Genomic DNA, 21,579 nt, shown 5'->3' on the forward strand with positions numbered 1-21,579 from the left:
CTGGGTTCCGTGGCTCCGGCACTGTGAGTGGCCGGAGCAACAATGACGGCATTCGCGGGAGTCACTTTCCGACAAGTAGCCGGCAAGGAACTCTGAAGGTCCGCCGGACCTTCAGAGCGCATGCGCTGCTAGTGTCAGTGGCCGCATGCAGGGCAAATATCTCCTAAACCGTGAATAAATTGTACCTACAGGTAAGCCTTATTATAGGCTTAGCTGTAGGTAAAAGTAAAAACATTGATTATACTACCACTTTAAAGCGGTAGTATACTAAAAAAACAAAAAAAAACAAACAAAAAATAAAAACCCTGCAAGACAAAGACATAATGAGCTAGTATGCATCGCATATTAGCTCATTATGAAGTACTTACCTTAGAACAAAGCCCCAACACGGACCCCCGGACACCGCTGTGGGAGCGCACATGATCCCTCTGCGTCTCTTCCGGGTTCGGTGGCTCCAGCGCTGTGAGTGGCCGGAGCCGCGATGTCGTCACTCCCGCACATGCGCGCGGGAGTCATTTTCCGGTACTTCCAGGCAAGGAAACTCTGAAGGTCCACCGCTCATGTGCCGCTCGTGTCAGCAGCTGCATGCAGTGCAAATATCTCCTAAACCGTGCAGGTTTAGGAGATATTAATTGTACCTACAAGTAAGCTTTATTATAGGCTTAGCTGTAGTTAAAAGTCACAAAAAACAGTATACTACCAATTTAAGTGGGGATCCGGACCGTATGGAGGAAGGAAAGGGCTCGTATGGAGACCTATATTATTTCTTATAGGGACATTTGCTTTGATATACGAGTGCTTTGGATTACAAGCATGTTTGTGGAACTTATTATGCTTGCAAACCAAGGTATTACTGTATATGACATTCAGCTAGGCCACCCTCTCTGGGACAGGCCATCCAGCCTCTGTGGAATGCAGGTAAACAGGAAGTTTGTGCTGAAGTCAGCACTGAGAAACAACAAAGAATGACAAACATGCAAATATTTTCTTTAATGAGTAGGAAGTGTTTATGACACAGCACTGTACAAACAATATGACATTCTGCTGCTGTGACAGGCTTTGGGGACGTGTGTATTGTCCACAGCAGTCATTTCCCCAATCACGTTCCCTGTATAGCAACTGTATCAGCTTTAGTGTCAACATCTCACTTTCCCTTTCCTTTCAGGATTCTGGCGGGTTAGCTCGACCCCCCACCCTCGTGACGTTCCCCCGAAGCCCCGCCCCTGGGGTTGTCCGCCCAGTCCCTGTGGTTACCCGGATGTAGGAGGGGAGCAGAGAACGTCATTGTTCACACACACACTACCCGGCACAGAGCGGAGAGAAATGGAGATGGCCGGGAACTCCTCGTGGCTATAATTCGGGTCAGCTCGCTCAGGTAGGCGGGGTGTAAGAGAGGGAAGACCGGCGCTGGGGAGCGGAACACCGGGGAGGCCGGTAGTGTGTTGAGGCCTGTGCCGGCTTTTTAGGCCCGAGTGCAGCTCAGGCCATGCACACCGGTACGAGGCAGGCGCGACCCTCCTCAGTCAGCGGGGATGCTTCTGACATGCAGAGGGGAGCGGGAGGGGAGTGCAGCAGATACCGGTGAGCTATTCTTCACTGTACACATGCTGGCTGCGAGTAGAGGCATTCCTCCTCCATACATGGGGGGTGTGATTGTTGGGAATCCAGGCCCTTCATCCATTATTCATTCATGGCCCCCATTACAGTGCCGAGGAATGCTGGCCTGGGCTCCATTCATTGCTCATCTGCCCGCACAGAGATCAATGGAAGTGTGGTCATTGGCTCATTGTTAGAAGTCTAATACACTGAGGGATTTTTTGTTTTGCATTAGGGTGTCTGTTCACTATGTAAAAGGCTTGCTTCACCATTTACAAATAAAGAAATGCACTCGTATTAATAGATAGAAAAAAAATGTGCACTTAATATATATTTTTTTTGCTTTGGACCCTGCAAAGCATTGCAGTCGTCGTCATCATCCCCTCCCCTTTTTCCCTTTTTTTTTTGAAATTGCGCTGCACTGAATTGCCTTCTGTCACACCATGCGATTTATCAGACTTGAAACTACACTGCGATTGTTGATGCTTTGCTGTGCCGTTAAAGGGATTTTTTTTTTAATTGAAAAAATAAACATGTTATACCTACCTGCACTGTGCAGTGGCCCGGATCCTCTTCCCTCGCCGGGGTTTCCTGGCTCCTCCCTCCTGTCGGGTGCCCCCACAGCAAGCAGCTTGCTATGGGGGCACCCGAGCCACTGCTCTGTGTCTATTCATACACCGAGCCATGACTTTGGCCTCGCCCACTCTGTCTCCTGATTGGCTCACTGGCTGTAATTGACAGCAACGGGAGATAATATAAAAAATATAAAAAGAATAAACTTGTGCGCTAAAATGGGGTAAGCGACCCGATGAATGTTATAAATGAGAAACTAGTGATGGACGTGGAACTCCTCCAAGCTAGCAGCTGATTTTGATAGTGTCCCCACGTATCACAATGTAAAAAGCAAGTAAAAATCAGCGCTATACTCTCAATGAGGGGGACCACTCATTTTATCTACAACCGATGATCTCAAAGACTGTGGATAACATTAATTACATAATGAATAATTGTGTAGGTGTGTGGGTGGATGATTAATCAAAATAGTGCAGAATAAGAAAAGAAAATTAATGATGGAGAAAAAAAAAGCTTCATCAAATTGTGAACAATCTACTGAATCCAGATCTGCATGATCATAAACAAACACAATTGACCAGCAAGAAAAACAATTTCTATTCATACACCGAGCCATGACTTTGGCCTCGCCCACTCTGTCTCCTGATTGGCTCACTGGCTGTAATTGACAGCAACGGGAGATAATAGCTAATCAGGAGTGAGTGTCCCTGGAGAGGCAAGGCTCTTGTGGCCATAGTTGGATCGAGAGGGGACTGAGGTAGGTATTAGGGGGGGCTGCACACACAGGTTTTTTTTTTTTATCTTCATACATGAAGGTAAAACCTTGTGCTTTTACAACCACTTCAAGAATTAATGCTAAATTGCAGCGCCTTTCTCTGTGGGTCAGGAACGCTCATTGTTTTGCGTGTGATCCCCATTAACACGAATGTGAATCTAGCCTAAAAGTGGACCTTTTAGCATCTTTACATATCTCAATTAATTCATTCTTATGTGCCACAATTTAAAGCAGTATTTTCTTTTTAATGATTCTCTTTTTATTATTAATGGAGAAGTACAGCCAAAGCTCAACTGTGGATCACAGGAGTGTAGACAGTTTTGCACTCCTGTGACATGTTTTCAGCAAACAGTGAGCAGAGCCGGTCAAGGTTGGGGAAAGATTGCAACCATATGGCCCGGATCCACCCAGATGCCTGGACCAGCACTCGGCTCAGCCTCTCAGCCAGCCGCTAAGAGCTTGAGCTGCCCCCTCTACTGCCCAGCACTCAAGTGAGCGTGGGGGAAGGGGCAGAACAGAGAGCCAAGGCCCTGACAGTCGCAAGCTCTTGGCTCACTGAGAATTGAGTGATCAGCAGTGCGATCGCTCAGTTCTCAGTCTTAAGTCTAATACACACAGGCACAATTTCGGGTGGCATTGGCTGGTTCAGAAGAAACCAGTTGACATTTGGCCATGTGTACTGGAGTTGGGCCGGCTATTGTCGAAGAGCTCTGACTGGAAAAGGTCTGCCGATCAGCGCTTTCAGTTAGTGGCTAAGGGCGCTGACCGGAGTGTTGTGGTGGTGGTGGGGGGGGGGGGATTCCCCTTCCAGAACACAATAGCGCAGCAGGGAAGATTGCTGTACTAACATCAGATTGTTAGTACACCGGCTCCGACCTGAGCTGTCAGTTTTATTTAGTTCAACCCGATTAGTTGAATGAAAAATAGTAGTGTGTACAAAGCTTTGGAGCCAGCGGAGGGCCGATGCTGCATCCTCCTGGGTAAGTATGATTTAAAAAAAAAAAAAAAAATATATATATATTCTCTAAAGGCTATTTGCCTAGGCTGACATATTGGGGTTGATTTGCTAAATACATATACTGTTCACTTTGCAAGTGAAAAGAGCTTAGTGAATAAGGTGAAGCTCCTCCATCATCCAATCACGTGCAAGAGAAATTGCTGCTGTTTTGTTTTATTTTCCTTGCTAGTTATTGGGTAATCTTGGATAATGATTATTGGTTGGGCTCCATTCACACCCATTTAGGTACATTGTTTGCATGTTTGGGTGCATTTCATGTAGGCCAGTCATTTAAGTGATCTACGCAGTCACCACACATAATTGCACAAAAGAATTGCAGGTACCTTTTTAAAAAAAAAAAAAAAAAAAGCACACCTGCCAGAACTTAGCACGTTTTCATGTGCAGTGGGAATGCATGCAATATCACGCATGTTCCAATGTTGCATAAGTGGCAGTGGGACCTTAATATTTGAGATTTATGTGTAGGGTTTTTTGCTTGCAATATTGGATATGATGGTCATCTCTAGCATTTTTATACATGTTAGAAGTTGTTGACCAGTTTGGGAAGGTGAGTCACAGTGGAGGGTAGTGCACTGATTTCAGCTGTATCTGGTAGATTTTTTAATTATTGAAATCAAATGTAACCTGTTTAAAAAAAATAAATAGTTTGCATGTGTTCTGCATTTAATGCCAGCATAGCAATGTATTTCCAATAAGTAAAAGGTATACTATTACTCCTACATTGGCCAAATAATGTACACCTAGTTAACTATATAGCCCTGTTGCCTAACCTGCGGCTCTTGGAATCAGTAATTTCCATACCTAGATGCTCATTCAGCAGGTGAAGTAAAATATTCTTTAGACTGGATTATGGTAGTTAAAGCGTTTGTTACCAAAAAAAAAAGGATTCTGTTCCCTTAAGGCATAAAACACAGTGCTTGTGCTGTGTAATTTGGCCCCTTCTGTCACCTAAAAAATCTGGCTGATCCTGGCAGTTTCTACCCCCCTCTCTGTACACTGCTGAGCCCAGACACCGTGGTCAGTGTACGTGCCTCTGTCTTCCCCCCCCCCCCCCCCACCACCGCATTTTGCCTTTATCTTCTTCAGGGGTGTTTGAAGAGGGTGTTCAGATGAGTTACAAAAGTGTGAGAAAAAAAAGGAAAAAACAGTGTAGTACCATACATAAAAAAAAAAAAAAAAAAAAATCTTATTGCTTACATTATCAATACCTTCCATTAGGAAATATTTACGTCAACTTACAATTGTGAAGTAAATTGCAATTTCAGGAGGGATCACAGATTCTCGTCTGTCTAGAAAGATCACCACCAAGACATTGGAGGCTAGGTGATCCCAAAAACAGGGGAAGAAAGGGCCTGTCCAAAATTTACTCAACCTAGGTGGGGAGGGAGGAAGAAATGATCGGCTTAGCTCCACTATTGTAGAATCTTGATAGCACTGGTGAAAGAAGGAAAAATCCCAATTGCGTTCCTGTTCTTAGACACAATCAACAATAACTACCAATATAAGGGCTCTTTCACACGGGCGTTCCGATCAGATCCGCCTGTCAGTTTTTAAGGCGGATCTGATCGGATGCCCCATTCAGCCCTATGGAGCAGCGGATGTCAGCGGTGACATGTCCGCTGACACCTGCTGCCATCCGCATCCGATCCTGTCTGTGAAATCCGGACGGATGGAAACCCTATTTTCCATCTGTCCTGGGAATCGAATCGATGAGAGTGGACAGCCGGTCCGCTCTCATCCGATTCCCCATAGAGAGCAGCGGGGCTCTGACACCTCCCTCTCCACACACAGTGCGGAGACGGAGCTGTCATCCGGCAGCTCAGCGGGGATCGCGGATTGATCCTCGCTGAGCAGAGCACGGTCCGCAACGGAATGCGGACCCTGTGAAAGGGGCCTAACAGACCATTGCCACTCACAAACATACCTAACCCCAAAGAAAAAAAGAGGGTGCTACACTTGCATCCCCCCCCCCCCCTATGTAGGTGCTAGGAAGAAGCATATGGGTGGCCCTGTCTGCATATCAGGAGGGCCTGATTAATTTGTTAGGCTGTCATGTGTTTCCCAGGGTGTCTGTTGGGTCAGGGGAGTCTCCCCACTGTCTGAGGGCTCTCGTTGGACAGTGGAGGAAACCTAGCCAATAGTACACCAGGGCTTGTATCCATCTCGCATCTCAGAGGGCAGAATCTGCCACAAAGCATCCTGGGAGGGGATATAAGTCTGAGGGGAGCACATGACAGTGTCTTTGGCGGGAAGCAGAGTCCCAGAATGAGGGTGATTGCTGTCTCTCCTCCTGTCAGTGCAAGTGTGTGTCCTGGGCGGTCGGCCTAGGGGACAAAGGTTAAGCTGGGCTGCAGAAAGGGATCCATAGTGCGGTGGACCGAGCGGAGCTGCTGGGCAGGAGTTTCGAGGAAAACAGTATCGTGAGTACTTGGGATTGCCCAGAGGTCTGTCTAGGAGAGGGGACCACTCCAGAAGGTCAAGGGTATCCAGGAGCCAGCTAACCTGAGAAGGATTATAGAAAGGGGGTGCCATTGTGAAGCCCTGAAGATAATAAAGAGAAAAGGGGTGCCGGTGTGGGCCCTGAATTGTTTAGCAGCGCAGCAACCGTACAAGTAGCTACCTCAGCAAGGAGTGCTTAGGAAGCTTAAGAAAGGACTTCTTTAGGACAGAAAGAAGTCTAAAATCAGTTCGGAGTTAACAGGCAGCATGCTAGCGTTATCCAGCGTTGACTGGCATCTAGTCAGCATTAAGAAGCTTTTCCAGTTGTCCCTTGAAAGCTGTGCATAATTGAGCCAGAGTATCCCACTCATTCCCTTCTCCCATCCAAGTTCTCAAATAAACCAAGGATACTGGACTGATCATTGTCTCAGCACTCACACTTAAAGGGAGCATCCACAAGGGTACTTTTGTTGCACCCGGTGCCCCAGGCGGATCCATATCCAGCACAATGGCTAAGAATCCTGCTACACAAGGTAGAGGCCAAACTGATCACAGAAGAAGGGCCGCTGCATTAAGGTCAGATGTATCTAATTAAACAATCTTCCCCTGTTTTTGAGATCACCTAGCCTCCGATGTCTTGGTGGTGATCTGGCCAGTTAGAGACGAGTATCTGTGATCCCTCCTGAAATTTCTATTTTTTTTTCACAATTGTAAGTTGATGTAAATATTTCCTAATGGAAGTTATTATATAAGTGATGTTATATGTTTGGTATTACCCCATTTTTTTTTCTTTTTTCATACATTTGCCTCCCCCTAGGTGCCACATTGATCACCCTCCCTGTGCCTCATGTTCCTCAAAGGGGTGTGTGCTATGGTCTTTGCACTTTAAGGAAGTAGCGCATCTCTAGAATAGTACAATAGTAATAGAAAAGTACCCCAAGGGGACCATGTGCACATAGGACTCGGTCCCGTTCCAATCTGTCCATTGGTTACTGAGCTACATGGTTGGTCAGCTCAATTCACGACAGAAGGCCCTAGTAAATCATTAGTCAATGCTGTGGATGTTTCCTAGCAGCTGGATGATCTTTTACACAGCTGCTTTGTGAGTGTGTATGTATGTGTGTGTGTGTATATGTGTATATATATATATATATATATATATATATATAATATATATATATAGTACAGACCAAAAGTTTGGACACCTTCTCATTCAAAGAGTTTTCTTTATTTTCATGACTATGAAAATTGTAGAGTCACACTTGAAGAGGTAGTCACCTGAAATGGTTTTCACTTCACAGGTGTGCCCTGTCAGGTTTAATAAGTGTGATTTCTTGCCTTATAAATGGGGTTGGGACCATCAGTTATGTTGTGCAGAAGTCAGATGGATACACAGCTGATAGTCCTACTGAAAAAACTGTTAGAATTTGTATTATGGCAAGAAAAAAGCAGCTAAGTACAGGAAAACGAGTGGCCATCATTACTTTAAGAAATGAAGGTCAGTCAGTCCGAAAAATTGGGAAAACTTTGAAAGTGTCCCCAAGTGTAGTCACAAAAACCATCAAGCGCTACAAAGAAACTGGCTCACAGGCAGACTGCCCCAGGAAAGGAAGACCAAGAGTCACCTCTGCTGCGGAGGATAAGTTCATCCGAGTCACCAGCCTCAGAAATCGCAGGTTAACAGCAGCTCAGATTAGAGACCAGGTCAATGGCACACGGAGTTCTAGCAGCAGACACATCTCTAGAACAACTGTTAAGCGGAGACTGTGTGAATCAGGCCTTCATGGTAGAATATCTGCTAGGAAACCACTGCTAAAGAAAGGCAACAAGCAGAAGAGACTTGTTTGGGCTAAAGAACACAAGGAACGGACATTAGACCAGTGGAAATCTGTGCTTTGGTCTGATGAGTCCAAATTTGAGATCTTTGGTTCCAACCACCATGTCTTTGTGTGACACAGAAAAGGTGAACGGATGGACTCTATGTGCCTGGTTCCCACCGTGAAGCATGGAGGAGGAGGTGTGATGGTGTGGGGGTGCTTTACTGGTGACACTGTTGGGGATTTATTCAAAATTGAAGGCATACTGAACCAGCATGGCTACCACAGCATCTTGCAGCGGCATGCTATTCCATCTGGTTTGCGTTTAGTTGGACCATCATTTATTTTTCAACAGGGCAATGACCCCAAACACACCTCCAGGCTGTGTAAGGGCTATTTGACCAAGAAGGAGAGTGATGGGGCGCTGCGCCAAGTGACCTGGCCTCCACAGTCACCGGACCTGAACCCAATCGAGATGGTTTGGGGTGAGCTGGACCGCAGAGTGAAGGCAAAAGGGCCAACAAGTGCTAAGCATCTCTGGGAACTCCTTCAAGACTGTTGGAAGACCATTTCAGGTAACTACCTCTTGAAGTGTGACTCTACAATTTTCATAGTCATGAAAATAAAGAAAACTCTTTGAATGAGAAGGTGTGTCCAAACTTTTGGTCTGTACTGTGTGTGTGTGTGTGTGTGTGTGTGTGTGTGTGTGTGTGTGTGTGTGTGTGTGTGTGTGTGTGTGTGTATATATATATATATATATATACACAATATATATGTGTGTGTATGTATATATGTGTGTGTGTGTGTGTGTATTCAGTTCTGTTTGCTCAGAGTGGAGAGCAGTGATTCAGTCACAAGTGGTAATTTCATTAATTAAAAGATTTTCTTCAGCGCCATGTTTCCAGTGATGAAAACGAAAATTACCCCACTTTTTTGTCAATTGACGAAAACTATTGATGAAAATAAATTCCCATGCGCGCCAGAGAGGGAGCCAATCAGCAGGTCCAGTGGATGTAATGTCCGCCTGCCACTCGCTCTCGCTCCCCATGGAGACAGAATGGTGGTCTGCCTATATAAACAAGGCAGACCGCCATTCTGTCACAGATGAACACAGAGATCCTGTGTTCCTGCTATTCAGGAACACAGATCTCTATGTTCATCTAGTAAATCCATCCCCCACACGGAAAGCATCCCCTAGGGATACACTTAACCCTTTGATTGCCCCTGTTGTTAACCGCTTCCCTGCCAGTGCCATTAGTACCATAACAGCGCATATTTTTAGCACTGATTACTGTAGTAATGTCACTTGTACCCTCAAAAGTGTCAGGTGTCCAATCTGTCCGCTGCAATGTTGCAGTTCCACAAAAAATCGCTGATCGCCACCATTACTAGTATAAAAATAAATAAATAATAAAATAAATAAAAATGCCATAAACTATCCCCTATTTTGTAGACGCAATAACTTTTGCAAACCAATATATACTTATTGGGTTTTTTACTTTTTTTGTTACCAAAAATATGTGGCAGAATATATATTTGCCTAAAACGATAAAAAAATATATATTTTTTTTTTTTAAAACCATTTTATTGGCTGTGTTTTGTAGCAGAAAGTAAAAAAAATATTGTTTTTTCTTCAGAATTGCCGCTTTTATTTTTCTTTGTTTATAGTGCAAAAATAACCACTGAAGTGATAAAATACCACCAAAAGAAAGCTCTATTTGTGGGGAAAAAAGGACATCAATTTTATTTGGGTACAGCAGCGTAGGACCGCAAATTGTCTGTTAAAGTAACGCAGTGCCGTATCGCAAAAATGGCCTGGTCATTAACCTGTTTATGACTGCCCGCCGCAGTCATACGGCGGCAGGCAGCTGCTCCTAGGCGAATCGCCGTAGCTGTATGTCGCTTGCTCGCAGGAGGCTAGGGGGCGAGCGCCCGGTGTGCTCCCGTCCTTGCTTGTCAGCGGGGAAGTCAATGCAGCGGGCAGGCAGCTCTGATTGCCCCCTGACACCCACGATCGTTCCCCCGCTGAGAGAGAAAGGTCTGCTGTTGTAAACACAGCTGACCGTTCTTCTCCCTGGAATGATCATAGAACCCATGTGATCCTTCTATATAGGATCACATGCCTCTATGGTCCTTTCAGAAGCCACGCCCCCCACAGTTAGAATCACTCCCCTATGCTCACATTTAACCCCCTTGATCACCCATAATGTTAACCTCATCCCTGCCAATATCATTATTACAGTAACTGCATATTTTTAGCACTGATTACTGTAGCAATGTCACTGGTTCCCCCAAAAGTATCAAAAATGTCAGTCGGGTCCGATCTGTCCGCCGCAATGTCACATTCCCGCAAAAAATCAGATTGCCCCCATTTCTAGTAAAGAAAGAAAGAAAAAAAAAAAAAAAACAATGGCAGAATGCGACACTGTACCAAAATAAAATTTGATTTAAAAAAAAAAAAGTTTTTTTGCGCTATAAACAAAAAAGTGACAGTTCAAAAAAAAAATTTTTTTACATTCTGCTATAGAACATTCCAAAAAAAAAATGTAAAAATCAAAAATGTTCATCCTTTTAGGCCAATTTGTATTCTGCTACATATTTTTGTTAAAAGAAAAAATGGCAATAAGTGTATTTTGATTGGTTTGCACAAAAGTTGTCTCTACAAACTAGGGGAAAGATTTGTCATTTTTATTTTATTATTTATTTATGTTTTTACTAATAATGGCAGCGATCTGTGATTTATACATCACTAAAACAGAAAATAAGGGAAGTTTTTTTTTTTTTTGCAGGGCATTTTGCACTTGGATATTTGGGGCTATTAATTAAAGGTTGACTGTACTAGGGATACAGTTTCCTATTACAGTTTATTTTTTTTGCATACCTGTATAGGCCCCCTCCCCCTTCTGTGCTGCTAATGTTTACTCTGATTTCACTGCAGACTGAATGCTGGAGGATGAATATTTCAAGAAAGCAGGAGCCAGCAGCATAAGGAACAACACAGATTAATAGCGAGTAATGACCCTTGTGCTGATTTTTTTTTTTTTTTTTTTTTTACTGTTTTATTATCATACAGCACGCTACACAGAGCATCTTTCAATATCTTCCATTATGATGAGGTTAGGCTGTCACCTTCAGGTGATTGGCAGAAAAAGAAGAGTCAGTCCCCTCCCCACTAGGCAAGACTTCAGTTTTTTTTTTTTTGCTAGTGTCTTAAGTGATGGTCATGTCTGTGTAGTCTCTGCATAAAAGCATAACTAGCTTTTCAGCGGTTTCATCTGGGATTACTAGCTCTTTCTGAATCCATTTTCCTATGGCTTTTCAACACTTGGTGGAATGGTACCCAGACGCCACACGGGACACCGGCGGACTGCCTGTAACATTGCAGGCTGGCACCCAACAAAATGGGACCCTGCGCAATCATGTATATTATATTGCTTTACAGACCAGGAAGGTGCAGGTGGGGAGTTGAGTCCCTGAAGGCACTTTTGGCAGAAGATGGGATTCAGTCCTGTTGCAGCACTGGTTAGTGCCCCATTGTAGCCTGCTTGTACCCTTCTCTGGTTGAATCCCTTTCCTTTCCTCCAGTTCCTTTGTGACAAGGGAGGAATTCTTATCTATCAAAGAATTACAATTGCAGCTTTCCACAATACTTGCAGGTTTGGACTGCCTGAGCCGAAAATGGAAGCATTACCCCTGTCCCCTCTCTCTCCCCTCATTACCAAAGAAGGAACCAATGGAGAACAAGGTGGAGGAAGACAAAAATATTCTGGTAGAAGGGGACCCAGAAGAAGCCTCATCCAAGGAATCTTCTTTAGTAGAACCACAGGATCTGAGCCAAAATAGCCTTTTCAGTTTTCCAGACTATTACAAAGTTACCCCTTCCTTAGGCTTTCACTTCAAAGGTTACAGATTGAGATCATGGTGTTTGCCACAGCGGACCTGTACATCCTCATTTTAAAGAATGTTTTGTACGTGGATTGGGCTTATTCTCCATGGGGTATTTCTGAGTGAACCTCTTTGGTGAAATGAATAACTTGTCAGGATGAGTTCACTAAGAAATGGAGTATGCCTTTTGTGAATATGTTGGTATCTTATATCATTAAGACCCTCACGTCCCCAGTCTAGGTCCCGGTTTTTAACGTTTCCCTTAAATGTCAAGAGGCTTTATTGTAGTCCTTATTTGTGCTGGTAGGAGCAGCTTTACAATCTGCAAATATGGCTGTTGGTGTGTGTCAATGCCTTTTTTTAAAGCCTATTTTACCTCCAACATTTTATTTTTTACATACAGGTGCATCTCATAAAATTATAATATCAAAGTTAATTTATTTCAGTAATAAATTAAAAAAGTGAAACTCATATTTTATATAGATGGAATGCACACAGTGATATATTTCAAGCATTTCTTTATTTTATTTTGATGATTATATCTTACAGCTAGTGAAATCCCAAAATTCAGTATCTCAGAAAATCAGACTTATTACATAAGACGAATTAAAAAAAGAGATTTTTAATACAGAAATGTTGGCTTACTGAAAAGTATGTCCATGTACAGTTTAGTATGCACTCAATACTTGGTTGGGGCTATTTTTGCATGAATTACTGCATCAATGCAGCGTGGCATGGAGGCGATCAGCCTGTGGCACTGCTGAGATGTTATGGAAGCCCAGGTTTCTTTGATAGTGGCTTTTAGCTCATCTGCACTGTTGAGTCTGGTGTCTCTCATCTTCCTCTTGACAATACCCCACAGATTCTCTATAGGGTTTAGGTCAGGTGAGTTTTTAGGCCAATCAAGCACAGTGATACCATGATCCTTAAACCAGGTATTGGTACTTGGCAGTGTGGGCAGGTGCCAAGTCCTCATGGAAAATGAAATCAGCATCTTCATAAAGCTGGTCAGCAGAGGGAAGCATGAAGTGCTCTAGAATTTCCTGGTAGAGGGCTGCGCTGACTTTGGACTTGATAAAACACAGTGGACCAACACCAGCAGATGACATGGCTCCTGAAGTCATCACTGACTGTGGAAATTTCACACTGGGCCTCATACAACTTGGATTCTGTGCCTCTCCACTCTTCCTTCAGACTCCGGGACCTTGATTTCCAAATGAAATGCAAACTTTTCCACAGTCAGTGATGATTTGGGGAGCCATGCCATCTGCTGGTGTTGGTCCACTGTGTTTTATCAAGTCCAGTGCAGCCCTCTACCAGGAAATTCTAGAGCAGTGTTTCTCAACTCCGGTCCTCAGGGCACACTAACAGGCCAGATTTTAAGTATTACCTTGGGGAAATGCAGACTTTAATACTGCAATCCCTGAGCAGCAAATTATATCGCCTGTGATGGGTTTCAGTTTTCTTGTAAACCTTGCCTGGTAGTGTGCCCTGAGGACCGGTGTTGAGAAACGCTGTTCTAGAGCATTTCATTCTTCCCTCTGCTGACCAGCTTTATGGAGATGCTGATTTAATTTTCCAGCAGAACATGGCACCTGCCCACACTGCCAAATGTACAAATACCTGGTTTAATGATCATGGTATCACTGTGCTTAACTGGCCAGCAAACTCTCCTGACCTAAACCAGATAGAGAATCTGTGGGGTATTGTCAGGAGGAAAATGAGACCCCAGACCCAACAATGCAGATGAGCTGAAAGCCACTATCAAAGAAACCTGGGCTTCCATAACACCTCACCAGTGCCACAGGCTGATCACTTCCATGCCACATCCTATTGATGCAATAATTCATGCAAAAGGAGCCTCGACCAAGTTTTAAAGTGCATACTATACTGTATATGGACATACTTTGCAGTCAGACAACATTTCTGTATTAAAAAAACTTTTTTTTTTTTAATTTTTTTTTTTTTTTATTGGGTTTATGTAATAATCTAAGATTCTGAGATACTGATTTTTGTTTTCACTAGCTGTAAGCCATAATCATCAAAATGAAAAGATACTTGAAATCTATTACTCTGTGTGTAGTGTGTGTGTGTGTGTGTGTGTATGTATGTATATATATGTGTGTGTGTGTGTGTGTGTGTATATATGTGTATATATATTATAGTATGAGTTTCACTTTTTGAATTACTGAAAATTAATTTTTTGATATTCCAATTTTATGAGATGCACCTGTATGTCTGTTTCTTCTTGTATTTCAATGTATTTTCTGTTTTGTCCTTAGTTTTCTGTCAGTTGTTTCTGCCAGTCCCTCTTCATCCCTAGGCAAACTGATCACACCAAGCACAGAAGCACATCTGTGCTGGCATGGTGAGTTTGCATATCGGTGCAGCCTTCTAGGAGATACAGTGTGCATGTAGCTCCAGTGGTCAGTTTAGCATGCATGCCCTCTAATGAAGAGAGTGTGGCTGAGAACCTTTAGCGAATCACAGCTGTAGCTGTATGAATTGCAGAAGGGACTCCCTTTTGGAATGCATCCCACTTAGGTTGGGAAGGTACTTTCTACTCTGCGAGTGACATAGTAACCTTCCCTCCTGCTCCATAAAAGGACATGCCCCCAGTTAAGGGGAAGAAGAGTGGAACTTAAAAAAAAAAAAAGTAAACTATATTTTTTAATCTATTGAAATACAATTATAGTACCAATGCATTATTTGCTGTACTACAATGTGCCTTGGATCAATGTGTTCTCAAATACTTTAAGGTTTGGGCTAGTCGCATGATGAGCAGGAGGGATTCTACTAGAGGAGGTATCAAAGTAGAATCCTGGAGAGGATGGTCCTTATCCATTAGCATTCTAGAATTGAGGACTATATGTCTTTTGCTTACTGTATTGGCCGGTGCAGCTGAAGGACCTGCCTGTAAAGGCAAATCGGACAATGCCATGGCATTGGCATATATAAATGATCAAGGTGACACCAGACAGCGGGCTGCTTAGGAGAAAGTGGCTCTCATCCTGGTTTGGGCAGAACTCCATGTCTTGGCACTGTCCTTATTCCATGTGTGGAAAATTGGCAAGCTGATTTTCTCAGCCGTGAACAACCGTCTCCAGGGAACTGGACACCTCACTCGGAGGTGTTGATCAAAGTGAAGCTGAACAAGTTTGTCGCCAGGGATCTGCCAACATTGTGATGGATGCTCTGGTGACACCGTTTGACCAGTTATTTCTAAGCGATGTCTTTTGGCAGTCTCCACTTCTATCTTGTCTACTTTGCAGGATTTGAGTGGAAGGAATTCCGTTGATTCTGATTGCCCTGGTATGGCCCCGTGAGAGCTTGGTACTTCGATGTTGTAAACCTGTCAGTGTACGACATTTGGATCCTCCTGGATTGACCCAGCCTTCTGTCTCAAGGTCCAGTCTTCATCCTTCTTTACAGTTGCTAGCTTTAATGGCTGGGCTGTTGAATCCAGAGTCTTGAGGGTCCACGGAGTCTCTGATTTTAGTCATTCCTGCTGTACAAAAAAACACCACAACAACCTATAAAATAGCCTTTGCATCAAGGTGCACATAGAATGGCAGGGCACATTACAAACAAAAGATTTCCCAGCATACTTCCAAGCCCGCAAAACAACTGTGTAATAGTTTTTGTTAAAAATAGTTTTCTCTTACGTCCTCCGACAGTCGCCACCCCCTCACAAGTTTTCACCAATGGGTATTGACCTTTGCTCCGCAGGAGTAGCTAGGCACAAGATTTGTTAATAACAAAAGCTTTTAGCATAGACACGCCCCTAGGGGTTGTCCCTTTAGTCAATACCTCCCTGCACCAGCATTCCCAACTCAGTTTGATTTTGCCTAGCTTAGGAGTAGCTGGCTTTCCTGTGCTGGGGCTTCAGTCTCAGCCTTCTACCCTTTTTTGATTTTATTTCAAGTATTTTCTCTTTACTTTACTAGCTGTTTTTTTGTCAGCTCTTAGTTAGGGATCTTCGGATGAAGATGTGTCATGCGGAGCTGGGTCTCGGACTGGCCGCCCTGGATCCCAGGGCTGAGGGCCAGATGGATCCCCAGCCTGCCATGGAGCGTTCAGCTACGGTTCGCCTTGGCGCCATGAACGACCCATCCCTGCTCGCTGCAGGGATGCTGCCTGTGAGGTGGCTACCTCACTGGACGCCATTCTGCAGTCTCGTGCTGCGGTCCACTGCGTCCTGGCTGCGGCACTCCCTGTCATTATGGATAGCGGTTTGTCGCCTGGAGACGGCTCCCCACGCCATCCGGTACAGTAAGCACCTTCTGTGTGGGGACCCTCTGTCTGGGGTGTCAATCTGTGGCTGTGTGTCCCCTCCCATGTCTGTTGTGTGCGGGCTCCCTGCTGCGATCCCTATGGGGGTTACATGCCTTTATTTGTGCTGCGGGGGGGCCTCTCTCGCTCCGCTGTGAGAATAACTTTGGGAGATGTAAGTGCAGACATGTGTGGCGGCGACCGCTGCGGCGGAGCGCCGCGCGGTCCGCCATTTTCACTGTGTGATATGCTGGTTTCACCCTGGGCCTCGCACAGGGTTGCAGTGCGGTGCTTTTGGCGCCGATCGCCGCCATTTTTTTGTGTGGCGGGCCGCTCGATCAGAGCACATGTCGGCGGCCATTTTCTAGAAGCCCCCATTGGTTTCTATGGGCAGCCATTTTCCCTGAGCCTGCTGCAGGTATAGTTCAGCCTTAGTGACCTCGCTTCCTCTTTCTACGGAGCGGCGATCAGTAGCAACGCTCTGCGAGCTCTGCAAGTGATCTCTCCATTCCTTACTGGGCTATCCTTCCTAATTCATATGTGAGCTTTGCGGTGGGCTGCGCTCGCCGCGGCGCTTAAAGGGCCAGTACCTTTTGTTCAAATATCAGGATAGCTGGTTCCCCCCAGCCTGGTGGGGGACCCTGGGTCTGCTGAACCCCCGCTGTGCCTAATTGGCCGCTGTAGTGACATTTTTGATGTCATGGATGGAGGTGCGGATGGCTGAACGTTCTGCATAGTAGTGGGCAAGGTTATCGATCTCTGTTTCGGATGGTGATGTGGCTGCTGTGCCTGGCTTGCCCCTTTCCGGGTCTCGCTCATCTCTGGACCTTTTGGGGTCTACAGGGGAGGCAGAGGTTGAAGGGGTTGCTACGTCTCCTCCGGACTCGCCTGAAGAGCTTGCGCTCATAGATGAGCTGCTCCCTCCCATAAGAGATCATCCTTTGGGATACATAGACCCCGCTAGTCGGCGCAGGTTTTTTCCCCTGCCCTACTGCATTTCATCACACTGTGATTGAACAATGGCGTTTTAAAAAAAAAAATAGAAGCCCTTTACGGTGCCTGGTCCGTTTACACTGCTTTTACCCCGTTGCGCCCGCAACGGAGGAGCGCTAGTGCGTGGCACCCCAGGTGGATCGCGCTGGGGCCGTGTTGACCTAGGTTACCCTGGTTTCCACTGAGGATACCCCGGTTTTCCGGGATCATAAGGACGGGAAGTTGGAGTCTCTTACCCGCCTTGCTTGTATGGTGGCGGGCTCTATGCTCGAACCTATTTAGCTTCTGTCATGGTGGCCCAGGCGGGGACCACCTGGACTGAGGGGCTCTGGCGCACCCTTGTGTCCGCTGCTGCACCGCCAGCTGCGCTGGCTATGGTAGACCTACTCCATCAGGGGGTCATGTATTTTTGCGATGCGGCCTTGCGTGAGGCCCTTTTCGCTGCATGCCTGTCTAGTGTCGCGGTGCCTGCCGTCGACTGATCTGGCTGAAGTGTTGGTCGACTGACCAATGGTCACGGAAAACGGAGGATGCTTTTCCCTGTGCTGGGTCTCGCCTTTTTGGCGAGGCTTTGGATACTCTGGTGAATGGAGTCACTGGGGGCTAGAGCACTCTGTTGCCCTAGAATCCGAAGAACGGTCCTTTCAAGGCGAGCGGGCCCCGCATTTGGACCCTCTCAGGGGTCCTTTTCGTGCCTTTAAGTCGCAGTCCAAGGCAGACCCTTCGAAAGGCCAAGGTGGCCAGAAGAAGCCCTGGGCGGGTAGCGATGGTCCGGCTAGGCCGGCTCTGCGCCCTATTCCGCTTCTGCCTGAAGGGACGCCCTCACCCGCTTCTGGGGTGGGGGGACGTTTTTGTGAGTTTTTTCCTCCAGCCTTGGCTGTTCCGCTTCGGGACAGGTGGGTACAGGAACTCGTTCGAACGAGATACAATTCTTCGGCTGTCTCCTGGGCGCATGCAGGATCTCCTGGCCCAGGGGGTGGTGGTCCCGGTGCTTCACTGTGCCCAGTGGGGAGGGCGAAGTACGTCCGATCCTGGACTTGTATGCTCTGAACCGCTTCGTGCGTGTTCGGGAGTTTTGCATGGCATCCCTGCACTCAGTGGGGTTGCCCTGAGCCCGGGAGGATTCCTGGCCTCTGTCGACCTGAAGGATGCGTGCTTCGCATCCCCATTTTCGTAGGTCACCAGAGGTTCCTTAGGTTCGCCATTACGGTGGACCATTGCCAGTCCGTGGCGTTACCTTTCGGTCTCGTTTCGGCCCCACGGGTTCTTACCAAAGTGCTGGCACCTGTTCTGGGCCTGTTGAGAGCCCAGGGCGTTGCGGTCTTGGGATATCTGGATGATCTCCTGTTAAGCTCGAGGGTCAGTCAGGACCTGCTGAACGCCCTGCCCACCACGGTACGGGCGATTCAGGAGTTCGGTTGGTCCATCAACGTTCCGAAGTCGACGCTGTCTCCTTCGTTAGCTTTCCCTATCGGGGAATGGTTCTGGACTCTGCTCATGCTAGAGTATTCCTGCCGGAGGAAGAGCTCCGGACTCTTCAGGAAGGGGTCGGGTCCCTCAGGGACACCCGTTCCTACTCTCTCAGGACCTGTATGCGGTGCCTGGGGTTAGTGGTCTCTACCTTCGAGGCGATTCTTTTTACTCCGTTTTCCCAGGCGGTCTCTCCACGTGGATATCTGGCCACGTGGGAAGAAGCATCCTCAGTCTTGGCTCTGAGGGTTTCCTTGAGCGCCAAACCAGAAGGGATCTTCTGTGGTGGCTCCAGTCCCCTGGCTGTGTCGGGGGGTAGGTCTTTTCGTCAGATTGCTATGGTCGGTGATCACCACGGCTGCCAGTCCGTCGGGGCTGGGGTGGTGTTCTGGGCGTCCTGTTTGCCCAGGGAACTTGGTCGGGTAGGGATCCTCCCTTCCGATCGACATTCTGGAATGGTGAGCGATACAGCTTTGCCTTCTCCAGTGGTCGGAACGACTTCTGGGCCGTCTGGTTCGGATACAGACGGGCAATGTCACCGCGGTGGCTGACATCAACCTCCAAGAGGGCTCCGGGTGTGCCCGAGTGGCCCGGGAAGTGACCGACGTTCTGTCTTGGGCCGCGACTCACGTCCCGGCGTTCACGGCAGTTCACATTCCGTGGGTGGGGAACTGGCAGGTCGATTACCTGAGCCGCCAGACCCTGGACCAGGGGGAATGGTCCCTACACCCGGAATTCTTCCTGATGCTGTGTGCGAGGTGGGGATCCCCTAATGTGGATCTGTTTCGCGTCTCGGCTGGACAACCTGGTGGAAAGGGTCGTGGCAAGCACGCGCGATCCTCGGACGCGTTGGTGGCACTTTGGCATCAGCTTCGTCTGCGGTATGCTGTTCCTTCACTTCAGTTCCGGTCAAGGTTCCTTCACAGGTTGGCCTAAAACCGCACGCGGTATTTCCGGTGGCTCCGGACTGGCCTCACCGGTCCTGGCACACGGACATCGTTCATATGGCAGTCGTGCCTCCGTGGCACCTGCCACTGCGGGAAGCCCTTCTGTCTCCAAGACCGATCTTCCTTCCTGCTTTACAGTCGCTGACTGTAACGTCCTGGCTGTTGGAGGCCGGGTCCTGTGGACTGGGGTCTCTCCCCTGAGGTCATTCCTACTCAAGGCTGGAAAAGCCTTGTCCGGTAATATTTGTTACCGTGCTTGGAAAGCATACTTTACCTGGGGTGTGTGTCCAGGGGGTTCTCCCCTCGCTCATGCTCGGTGTCAGGAGTGTTGGCTTTCTTTCAGACTGGTGTGGACCAGCGTTTGACGCTGGCCATGATACCAGGCCAGGTTTCGGCACTGGCTGTTCTTTTTTCGTCGCCCTATGGCGTCTCATTCTCCTCATTCGCACCCTTGTTCGAGGTGTGCGTCTTTTGGCCCCCCCTCGGGGGGCGCCCTTGCCTCCATGGGACTTGAACTTGGTTCTGTCCGTGTTGCAGCGTGTCCCCTTTGACTACGTCAAGGAGATGTCGTTGCCTCTGCTGTCCGGTCAGATTGCCCTTTTTTGGTGGCGATCACTTCGGCTCGCTGGGTGTCAGTATTGGCGGCATTGTCCTGCCGCTCTCCCTACCCGGTGGTTCACATGGGTAGGGTGGTCTTGCGACCTCACCCGTCCTTCCTCCCTAAGGTGGTCTCGGACTTTCACCTTGTTGAGGACGTTGTCGTGCTTTTGCTCTGTGTGAAGCCTGAGCATCCTGAGGGGGTTGCTTTGCATTCCTGGGATGTTGTCTGGGCGATCAGGGTTCACCTGTCGTCCACTGTTTTCTTTCGCGAGTCGGATTCCCTCTTTGTCCTTCCTGAAGGACCTCGGAAGGGCATGGCAGAGTCTGCGCGACCGTTACCGAATGGTTCTGACAGGCCACTATGCTGGCCTATACTTGCAGGAACGGGTTCCACCCTTCCCTGTTGAGGCGCACTCTACCTAATCTCTGAGTTCGTCTTGGGCCTCCCGGCTTCGGGCCTCGGTGGCCCAGGTGTGCGCGGCCGCGCCTTGGTCGTCCGTGCACACTTTCTACACTTTTTATATGGTGTATGCTTGGGCATCAGCCAATGCCTCCTTTGGCCGCGAGTTCTCAGTGCGGCAGTGCCATAGGAACCCTTGTTTATGGGTCTTTGGCTGTTGGGGTGTTTTCACCCCTGGGTTTCTTGTGTTACTGGGTTGTTGCTTCTGTTGAGCACATTTCCTGTTGCCCAGCTGGTTCTCTTACTGTGCGTAAGGTTCCTTTCTCTGATGTGGGTACTGCGTTGCTTTTTCTGCGGCTACGTCTCCCACCCCTCATGTCTACACTGCTTTGGGACATCCCATTGGTGAAGACTTGTGAGGGGGCGGCGACTGTCGGAAGACGTAAGAGAAAACTGAATTTTTGTAAAATCTTACCGTAAAATTCCTTTCTCTGAGTCCTCCGACAGTCGCCGCCCCCCGCCCCTCTTTTGGGGTTTTTTGTGTACTCTTACTGCTATGCTACCAAACTGAGTTGGGAATGCTGGTGCAGGGAGGTATTGACTAATGGGACAACCCCTATGGGTGTGTCTATGCTAAAAGCTTTTGTTATTAACAAATCTTGTGCCTAGCTACTCCTGCGGAGAAAAGGTCAATACCCATTGGTGAAGACTTGTGAGGGGGCGGCGACTGTCGGAGGACTCAGAGAAAGGAATTTTACGGTAAGATTTTACAAAAATTCAGTTTTTTTGCACAC

At 47.1% G+C, this 21,579-nt stretch overlaps 1 protein-coding gene across 1 annotated transcript in view; it reads left to right on the top strand.

Annotated features, from left to right (window-relative positions):
• The first annotated feature begins 1,228 nt into the window (after positions 1-1,228).
• USP42 (ubiquitin specific peptidase 42) overlaps positions 1,229-21,579 on the top strand; it is a 137,791-nt gene continuing 117,440 nt past the window's right edge. Inside the window, exon 1 of the mRNA XM_082261879.1 lies at positions 1,229-1,375. The gene's annotated coding sequence lies outside the window, so the exon portion shown is untranslated. The remainder of the gene's footprint in view (positions 1,376-21,579) is intronic.

Source organism: Pelophylax lessonae (assembly GCF_965119305.1).
Source record: "Pelophylax lessonae genome assembly, chromosome: 6".
Lineage (NCBI taxonomy): Eukaryota > Metazoa > Chordata > Amphibia > Anura > Ranidae > Pelophylax > Pelophylax lessonae.